Raw genomic sequence first — 10,447 nt, 5'->3', positions numbered from 1 at the left:
TATGCGACAACCGGGTCCGGCGTTTTTGTTTGCGAGCAGTGACATTGCAACTCCAAATATGTAGCAGACATTTCACCAGAAACAATAACGTGAGACCCTGTGACCAGGAGACCAAAAACGAGGATAACCTTTTCCGAACCTGTCTTTCAACAGTCATGGCCATCCTGTCAGCGATTTCTCGCCTTCTCGGCGGCCGCCCATTTTGCCGTCCAATCGAACCGGCCCTTCTGCTTCTTATCCTCGAGGCCATCGATTACAGCCTCGGGAAGGGAGCGCTGGAGGTCTTTCCTCAGATGAGGAAGTACCTCCGACGTTTCTCAAGGTCCGAGGGCTGCCTTAGCCATATTGTCTTCCTGTTGGCGAAGCACATCGCGAGCGAAATTCCCGGCGTCACCGAGGGTTGCCTTGACCTCCTCTGCAAGATCCTCCGCAGCCACACCAATCAGATCGGATTCATGGACGTAGCTCGTATCGTCCGAAGCCTAGGAGAGTACATCCCGACCAATGAGGGCCTGGAAAACACAGTGCAAGCTTTGTTCGTGCTGCTCTTCGTTGACCATCCTGCTGTAGCAGGAAGCAACGTTCGCCGCCTCCTAATCAAAGTAGACGATGACACCGCTGCGCGAATCATGGCGTACGTTAGTGGGTACCTGCACTGAGGACTGGTCGATTGTCTCGTGGTCGTATCATCATTTCATCTCATCTAATACCCATCACCTCGCCCTCCATCATCTCACCTTTCATTTTATCACCCATCCATCTTCCACGAGACAATCAGGGGGCCAAAGTCCAACCTGCAGCCTCCACGCGGCGCCCCTGGAAACCCGGCGGCTTTCGTCTCCGGGTACTAATGGCAGGCTCTGGCTAAGATGAGCTATTCCTGCGTGCTGTAACAGTGTAGACAGCAGCGGCACATGCATGCAACAGATTGTCACCCTTCAAGAAGTGGCGTGCGTGCTTCAACTGGTAAAAGAAACGCCTTCTGGACCGCGGTGCAACACACAGCTGCAGCAGTAAAAGTGCAACATCGGTCAACAGCGCGCTTGGATTCCTATCTTGAACCAGTGACGAAGGCAGGGTAGGAAGAGAAGCATTTGACAGCAGCGGTGGCAAAGCACTCCGAGAATACAGGTCCCTCAGCAAGGAGCATTGCAAAATGGTATAAATGTGGTGTGCGCTTCAAGAGTCCCGTCAAGAAGAAGTTTAAGAGGACATATCACATAGGTCTCAACTCAAAAATGAACTTTTTTTCTGCGATAGATGGCGCCACACGCGCCCTTCTCACTCCCCCGACTTTGTAAGAAGTCCATCGCGTCTCTGATTGGAGGACACGACAAGCCCACGTGACAGGCGGAGACCTATGAGCTGGGTTGTGTTTCCTTTATTTTTAGATTTCCTCCTTTCCCGATTTGCTTTTGCGCGGTGGATTTGGTCAGGCTCCCACAGCTCCCCATAGAGCCCATAGCCCGAGATAATTCAGGCAACACTGGACATGCAACCAATGAAAATGAACTATGATGCCTACCTTTCGGCCAATCAGGAGTCTCTCAGTTTGGCTCGCCTTTCGGTGGCCACCATCGGCTTTTACTTTTACTGGTTTTCATGCCCGACGCTTGTTATTCCGTATTCCAGAACAACTAGGCAAATTTTGGACAAAATACACATTTATTTGAAACATTGTACCGATTCAATAGTCTGACACAAATATTCACCGTGCCTACAGAGTCCAAATCGTTGCGTTCGTTGACCAAGTTCGAACTCGAAAAACACACACACACTCTACTCCCAGAAGTGAGCGACGGTCACACAAGTGCACTTGATTTCACGGTTAGCATCTCCTTTCGTTGGTCGCAGTGCGAAGGTTTCAACGAAGCGGGCAATGCTTGTCGCACGGACACTGAATCCTGTCTCCGTTGTGACTGCATTTGAAAATGCGACGGCGCTCACAAGTGTTCCTCAGGCGTGAGCTCACCACTGCATTCCAGTTCTGAATTCGAGAGACTGTTCGTACGTAGGATACTTGTGTCGGGAAACATCACAACACGCGCTGAGTCACTTTGACACACGAACAAACCTGGGGCTTCTCTTTGAACAATGCCATCATACCGTGGTGTCAACTGACATCGTCGAGACGCGAGACGCCGCTGCCACTTTTCTCCCTTCTCTTCTCCTGCCCGCCAGACAGGCAGCCCGCGAAAGAATACTCTTTTGAAACTTTGCCAACCAATAGCGGAGCGCGCAATGTCCTTCGGCCAATGGGTATCAACTATGATGCCTGACGGAGTAATACCACGTGTTTATGACGTGCAAACATTTTTTTAGAGCCGCGAAGAGGGGTAGCTGTGGGGGCCTGGATTTGGTTGTCTCGCGTTTGCTGTTTGGTGTGTACGTTTTACTGGCATTTCTCGAACATGCCGTGTGACTGTCGCTTACCGCCGTTACCACCTCGCTTTCTCGTGGATGAAGATTGCTCTGATCGGTAGCAGCGGGCTAAAGCTTTTCATCCAATACGCAGAGACTGTCCGTGGAGGTGTCTATTCGTGATATAGTGATCGTAGTTTTCAGTTTTCGTGGTGTCACAGGATCACGTGTCCCTGAGAGTATCGGGGGACTCCAGTTGAGCTGAATAGCGATTTTTGTCAGAGGCAACGGTATCCAGAAAGGACGCGGAGTTGTCGACGGTCATATGACACTGCAACATCCCGTTGCAAAACATCCCTGATTTTCTTGCCAGTGACATTTACGCTGTTGAACCATGACGTTCGTTGCTGTCGATTGGTGTCGTGAAAGCGCTCCCTCAGTCGGCTCGCATTATTTCATAGTAGAACTCAAGGCCGGTGCGCTCGCACAGGACTGCTAGCAGATTTCGATAGGGTTTCGCACTCCTCTTTAGAGTATTGCGCGGGCCTTGTCGGGCCGGGCTTTACGTTTTTTGCACGTGCCCGTACCAGGTTCGGACTCGACAACACATACCATGGTGCGGCATGTACGTCAACAGACTTCATGAGACTCGACAGCTGAATGTTTGTGTCGGGTCTCGTTTCTTCTTGTTCATAGGGGTTAGGAGATGTCAGCCAGATGGCTACGGCTTGCTACTCCAAATTCCACACACATGCACTCACACACGTTGGGTCCCACAGACGTGGTGGGCGCGTATGGACAGCAGAAGGAGCGTCCTTCAACAAAGCCAGAGAGGAGCAACCGCGTACACACGACACCGCTCTCTCCGTGAAGCAGAGTGAGACGCTGATCAAGAGGAAAGCCGAAGTGCGGAGTTTTCAGGCGTAGTGCAGGGTTCTGCACGACACGCTCTATCCTGCGGTGCGGATTCCGGTTTGGAGTTTCCCGCGGGTAGCGGGTCGGTTGCGGGTGATATTATTGACACCCGCGCGGGTAGCGAGACTGTTGCGGGCAGCGTTTTTGGCACAAGCACTGCTGGCGGGTCGGCCACGAACAAGCAACGGCTACAGCAACAACAACGAAGAGAAAAGATCATACCAAATAATAAGTAAACAAAGGCGCCGCAGCCCCTGCTGGTCGAGTCCGGTTGGGTGCGGATTTCATTTTCTGGTAGAGCGCGGGTGGCGGGTCTTGTCAGAGGATTTAGGGGTCGGGTATGGATTGCACCCTCAAATAATGGGTTGCACGTCATACGGTCCAAATGCCCATTTTGTCAAACTACCAAGTGTCCGTCTGGCTTACGCGAACATTTGGGAAAACAAAATGCGTGATAGCGCTTTTCTATAGAAACGGCTGTCTTGTCCCCCGTCCCGAGTTTCTTCAGCTATCAAACAAACCAAACAGTGCACGTATGCACAGATCATGCGCATTTTGGCACTGTAGTCGCCTCTTGAGAAGGGGTAGAGCACTGCATGGGCCGGATTTTCAGGCCCGTGCCCTGCCCATACACCAATATTTCCATACTGAGGCCCTATCCAAACCCATCTCTGCTCTAAGTGTTCCCCAGGCTCGCAGCGGGCCCGATGGCCAGTCCCATTTGTCCATTCCAATTTTCTTTCTGTGTTCTCGGGAAGGATAGCTCCATAACATACCCGAAAATCGTGCCAAAATTTTGGCGGCGATTTTGAGTAAATGGCCGCCGGATTTGGCCAATTTCGTGATACAGTGTGCGTGCAGACGGCAGGTATCAATTTGCTACTTCCTTCACTGTATTATTGTTACTTTTTTATGGGGTTTAATGCTAGCCGGGCCTTCCTCAACCACGATAAAAATTTCATAATTCCAAGATAAAGCAACCTGTCTTCCAGTCTGTTCAGGCTGACGTGTTGAATTGTTTGTCTGAATATTCGATATTTCGGACGCGACTGTTTATCATAGTGTAGTTTGCATCAATTGCGGACTATCCGATTCAAAAATAAAAGAAAGTGTTTATTTCCGCGGCAATCGAACTACGATTTCATTTTCACCGTCAGAAATTGCAGGCGAATTTCCATCCTTTCCGCGGTGCATATACAGTTCATAAAAGGAAGCTTTTGACCGCTCGATAAATAATTTGTTGTTTTTAGTGTTTAAACATATGATCGCCCCACTACAGCGAAGGATTCTTAGGAATACATGCAGAATGCTCATGACAAATAAATCCGGGTTTGGGTAGCGTGCCGCGAAATCTTGTGGCAAACGTCCCCACCCTCACGGTCATCCCACTATATTTGGTTTTGCTGGTCCATAAGGCCCTAAACCAATGTGCAAAAAACACAACAAACGCATTTGATTGTATTTATATTTTTGCATGCGGCGGGTTTGTTGCGTGGGCCCCGTCACAGAACATCCGCGTCTGCACGAGCGGGCTGCCAAAGGCTTGGTGGTCGCGTCGATCTCAGCGAGCAGACGACCAGACAGCTGTGGAGAGGAGGACTACGCAACGGCGCCAACTGCGTCTCGCGCACGGCACAGACGCAGGCATGGTTCTCCCTTGCAGCTTCTTCGGGGATTTACTTGTTTAGCGTTCAACTGACTTTGCAGTTCGCCGCATCACGCATTGTGATCCCAGAGAAACGTAAACGATGAAAGGCGCGTTGGTTGGCAGTAGGCAGCTGAAGTTTATGACGCGCGACAGGTTGTTCGTGAACTCTGACGTGGAAATCGTCACTTTTAGCTATCCCGGAGCTACAGCGGCCCGTCTGAGCGAAAAAATCCATCGACTGCACCTAGCAGTAGACTGGATCGTCATGTATATCGGTGGCAACGATATCCAGGATGGGAAGAGTGCCGCAGCTGTTTTGCGGGAAGTCTCAGTAAGTACAGATTGCAACGATTTCAATCTCTGTGCTGCTAAAACCCATTTCCTCTGACACGCCAGGGAAGATTTATTTCCATGAATTGTCTTCTTTCACAGGATACCGTTGAGGTGGCGAAAGGCTACGCGGAGCATATATTCCTGCATAAGCTGATGCCACAGACAAGGCGGCCTGAACTTTCTGGCACAATTCAGGGATATAACGCGATGCTGCGCACGATTCCAGTTGTCCGTGCCGGTGACGCTACGGTGTTGAGCATTGACGTGAGTAGTCGCTTCTCGAACGCTAACTCTGGAACTTCCTGGTGGTCACGGCAGGTATTTTATAATGGTCGTTAGTTTTGGAAAAACAGTGCGACAAAAAGTAACTGGGGCTACCTTTGTGGTGCTTGAATTACAAACAGGTGATGGTCTTGATGCGGTACCTGTTTGTAATTCAAGTATCACAAAGCTAGTTTCCAGTTGCTTTTTATCGCGCAATTTTTCCGAAAATAAAATGCGTACGAAGTACTGGCACATGCCTACCAGGAATTCCGGTTTATTTGTATTGCTGTCTTTGTGAAGTGCTGTTTGCAAAAACATTCCGTATATATGTTCAAATATCTTTTTCCAGCACAAGGTCTTTACCAGGAACAAGGAGGTGAAAGAGGGGATGCTTTCACGGGATGGCTATCACATTTCGAGGGGACGGGGGTTATCGTGCCTAGCAGGCATCCTCCGCACAGCCCTCGTGAAACGCTATGGACGATGGCTGAAAGCACCGGGTCCGCGTCGTGGCATCGTACTCAAGCCAATGGAGTCGTGTGAAGAATGTCGTGCTAAGGGACACCCCACGAGTGCATGCAGGCCTGTGCGCTCACCGTGGTGAACGCTCACCATTTTAGCCGCCATGTCATGACGACACAGAACGATGTTACCACCATTACCTGCTGTATTATAACAACCACGTCATCTGATACCCAATCCTATGCTCACTTCTGTCAGCAGCAGCAACGTAGCCAAAGCTTTTTGTAACCTGTTCCTCCTGCCATCGCATACTTTGTCCCATGATTAGTGTACAAATGGCCCACATCTTACACAAGACCTACCCGATAAAATTTTGTAAACAACTATCATAATTCCAATGGCGATTTTGTAATGGCCCCATGCCGTCTGCCAGCTTCCGGCTGGGCTGTCTGCTCGTTACCCTAGGCACCCTGAGACCAGTAGTTTCCTTAGAAGTTGCTCCAGGGCACATATGCCCCCCTCCCCGTGATATTTCCTGGAGCAGAAACTCTAAACACAGCGAGGTGGTGCATGATAATGCGTGTGAAATTTGAAATTGAAAGACTACTGCGTTGCTTGCCACTATGAGTGCGAGTCACTGATGCCCACTGTAGCCTGAATGAGATGGCTGGGTATTTCCCTACGGGTGCAACTCGTGCGATATGTTTTCGTTAATAAAATATATTATGCTTCATAGTAAGCTTTTCAAGGGAAAAAATGTATTTCTCCTAAAATTGGTATTGTGGTCCGTACAGATGTGTTTGCAGTGTTCCCCCGGACTCAAGTTTTTCTTCAGATGAAATCTGGTCAAGGTGACCAATAGCCGTTGTTAGTAACCACTGGTTCACAGATTCCTGCAAGCAGAAAATCCTAGACAGCCAGCACCCGAAAGATTAAAAAGAAATCAGTAGCATGTGTTCACTATTGGTAGATTGGAGATATTTTATTGAAGAACGCAGCATGTATACATCGTCACGTTTTCTGCATCACTTATGCGTATCAGCTCATGCTTGTAGCCTCAGAATGTTCATTCGTGGATACAGTATCCAACAGAGCACATTTCATCATTGGCGATGTGGCATAAACACATAATGAAGTACCATACAGTCCGCTGCATGTAGGCGCACTTGGACATGAAGGTCTCGCACATACGGCATCAACATATAGCATCCTGGTGGACAGAGCCGGATTCATAATATGGGAATAGTAAAAACTTGGAACGTGTTACTCAGCAACGAGTTTCCTTGCTTGTCAGTTGGCAGCTAAGGCCTCAGAGTGTGTGTTTATGGAAAAAAAAAATGTCCAGCAGGGTACCATTCATCATTGGCCACATAATGCTGAACCAGGTACAACACTGGCAAGGGCAGGTGCTTCATAATCAGGGAGAGAGTGGGAAATTTTCAAATGACAGATAAAGACAGTAACACTTAAAAAGTTTGACCTTTGGGCGTCTGGCCATCATATCTGCAGTAGTACTGGAAACCTGAATCTGAAAAGGCAATTTTCATATGTTGAAATGACACCCAAGTAAAGGCAAGATGGCAAGAGGACGTAACGCAGAGCGACATGTTGGGATGTTGCTCGTGCTCAACAATGCGGAGAACTGGCGACAGTTGGGAGACAGCTCTGCAGAATTATGATACTTAGCGACCTTGTCAAAATATCAAAATGGATTCATACTCAGAATGTCGACATCTGAACAGGCTGGTGGAGCTTCAGAAGTGCTAGGAACACCATTCATGTTTCTTTCCACAATTTTCATACACTCAAGCCAAGGTAGAATACCATGATGGGCTCACACATATAGCATCAACGTGCGGACGTGTTTCAACAATGCCTGGGAAGAACGACGGTTTGGGGACAGCTTTGCTATATTTTCATACACTCAAGCCAAGGTAGAATACCATGATGGCCTCCCACCCCTCCACAGGGGTAAGGGACCGAGCCGAATACGGGCACTACACTTCCACGACAGTGTCGTCACCGACAAGCCCATCAGGTGTTGCAGCAAGGTATGCAAACTCCCCATCAACAACAAGGCCGCATGGTGAAACAGTCACCCCTAACTCATCCTGCAGCTTAGCAATTGCAATGGGCTCAGTGTCGCGACCATATCGGAGAGCCTCAGTGTCAAAATGACCATAGAGCAAGGAACGAACAGTACTTGCACTGCTCGTTGGATCTCGCATCTTGCATACCTTGCCAAAATTAGAAGCGGTGAGTCGCTTTCGCCTCTCCCGCATACACAAAGTTCTCCCTTCTTGACCTCGAGTATCAGCCTCGAGCTGCTTTGCATCTGGTTGGGAGAGCACAAGGGGATCCTTGTACGCCGCAGCAGCTTCAACATAGTCATCGTGGTTCATGTCTGGGGCATCCACTATGGAACCATAGTGGTTGTCGCTGGAAGCACGCTTGCAGGGCGCACCTTCGAGTGAACGCTTACAGCGAGCAGCCCCAGAACTCCGATGCCTTATGCAAGCAGCACGAACAGCTGCTTTACGCTTCAGCATAATTTTTGCATACCTCCCAGGGCTGGTGTTGTACACTGCCTTATGTACAGCACGATGGTACTGCTTAGAGTTGAAAGACACGACAGCCCCTGAAGCCCGCATTCCGAATGATCCCCTCTGGGAAAAGTTTATTCTTTTCCCGCCAGAAAACTTAGCAACGAGAGAATTGAAATGTTCTGCAGCATTATTGTTAACGTCAAGGATCAAGCTGCTACCATTGTTTGCCAAACGACTCATCGCTACAAGGATTTAATTGAAAAGTCCGCATTTCCTGAGCCCTGGGACGTGATTGACTTCCCCTTCTTTTGTACCACTGCAAAAGTAACCCGCACATTTTGCGTGGTCGCTGAACACATGGAATGGCCCATTACGGATATCAGCCACCAGGTTCCGAATCTGATCTTGTTTGCTGAACTCAGCCTGCTCTTTGCGATAGTGAATAGCCCTGGCAACTCCAACTCTTAGTCGAACAGCATTATCCAGAAGTAGCTTCTTCAGCGATGGGGGAATGGGGGTTGTTCTCTTTGCCAAAGCAACATCTCGAAGACGACTTACATAGCTTCGAAGAAGGTGGTTGCGACATTCTATCTTCTGAACTACCTGATGCTGGTACGGTGCAGCTTCAAGAATTGACTTGTATGTGCTCGAATCACCGTCAGCGATCAACTGCAAGTACTTTACCCAGTGCAACTCAATGCTGCGCCTGAAGCCTTCAACGACGATATCCTTCTCCATACTGGTAGAGCTGCTGTCCCAGTTCTTGAAGCACAGATGCTTTTTTGGGCTCGACCCTGCCTTGCAACTTGCGCACAGTGTACAAAATTTGTTCCGGACGCCTAGGAACAGTACTTTCTTTGTGCGGTACACAATAATTACAGCCTGCAAAAACGAAAAAATGTCAGGATTGTATTCCACAAAACTCTACCCGCAATGACAATGTTTCCAGGAATTACGCGTCTGTATGCGTATCGTACAAACTCATGCCACAGGATGTATGCCACTCTAGTAAGTGTGTTCACCAAAAGACAGCAGTGCCACTAATAGCACCAGAGGGGTCAACTTTTTCCTCCAAATAAATGCTCATAGTGTTCTTTCCGCAAATGGTGGGCACAGACTTCCTGTATATCCCGTCTGCCAAGCGGTGTGCAAGATAAATCCTTCTTTTTCGGGCACCTTTATTTAGTGTAGATAAAAATATTTACTTACCAAGCCAGAAAGAGCGTCGTACTTGTTCTTGTATGAACACTTGCACCAAGCATCATCGGCAACGACCGTAATTATAGGAAAACCGTCAGCATCGACGTCCCCAGCCTCCCTAGCTAACCAAGCTTCCTCAATGGCTGCTTTTCTTATTTCTTCCCAAGCTGTTTTATCGATTCCTTTAGCAACAATATCCTGATACTTACTGTACGTGCTACTAGCCATGCCGGGTATGTCCAGAGCACCTAGGAGCTCGAGAAGGCCTGAGAAACCAGAACCTATAGACACGATACCGTTCACTGCTGAGGAATTGACGTCCATGCGTTGTTGAACAAGTTGATCAACTGGTGCCTCCGTTGTGACTACATCTTTCCTCAGACACATCCTGCACTTCAAACTGAAAGAGCTACACAGACCTCGCCGATGTTCTGATACAATTTCCATGTCAGCCAGGCCGCAACCAAACGGACTATGTACCGACAAACTTTGCAAAGACGAGAAGAAGTGATCAATCTCCACTATACGCCGACCATTCACACTGCTTGTGCGCTGACTCTGTGTCTGGTGAACATTGCCAGTATCGAAAGATGGAGATCGACTGGGTGTAACAGTGGCAGTGGTTGGAACGGGACTTGCTCTGGAACCGGCAAGCTCGTCACAACCTGAACTGCAGGGGACTACATTATCTACCTCAGCTGAATCAGCAAATGACGAA

The sequence above is a fragment of the Ornithodoros turicata genome, chromosome 1, assembly GCF_037126465.1.
Source record: "Ornithodoros turicata isolate Travis chromosome 1, ASM3712646v1, whole genome shotgun sequence".
NCBI classification, from domain to species: domain Eukaryota; kingdom Metazoa; phylum Arthropoda; class Arachnida; order Ixodida; family Argasidae; genus Ornithodoros; species Ornithodoros turicata.
This window is presented reverse-complemented; position numbering follows the sequence as displayed.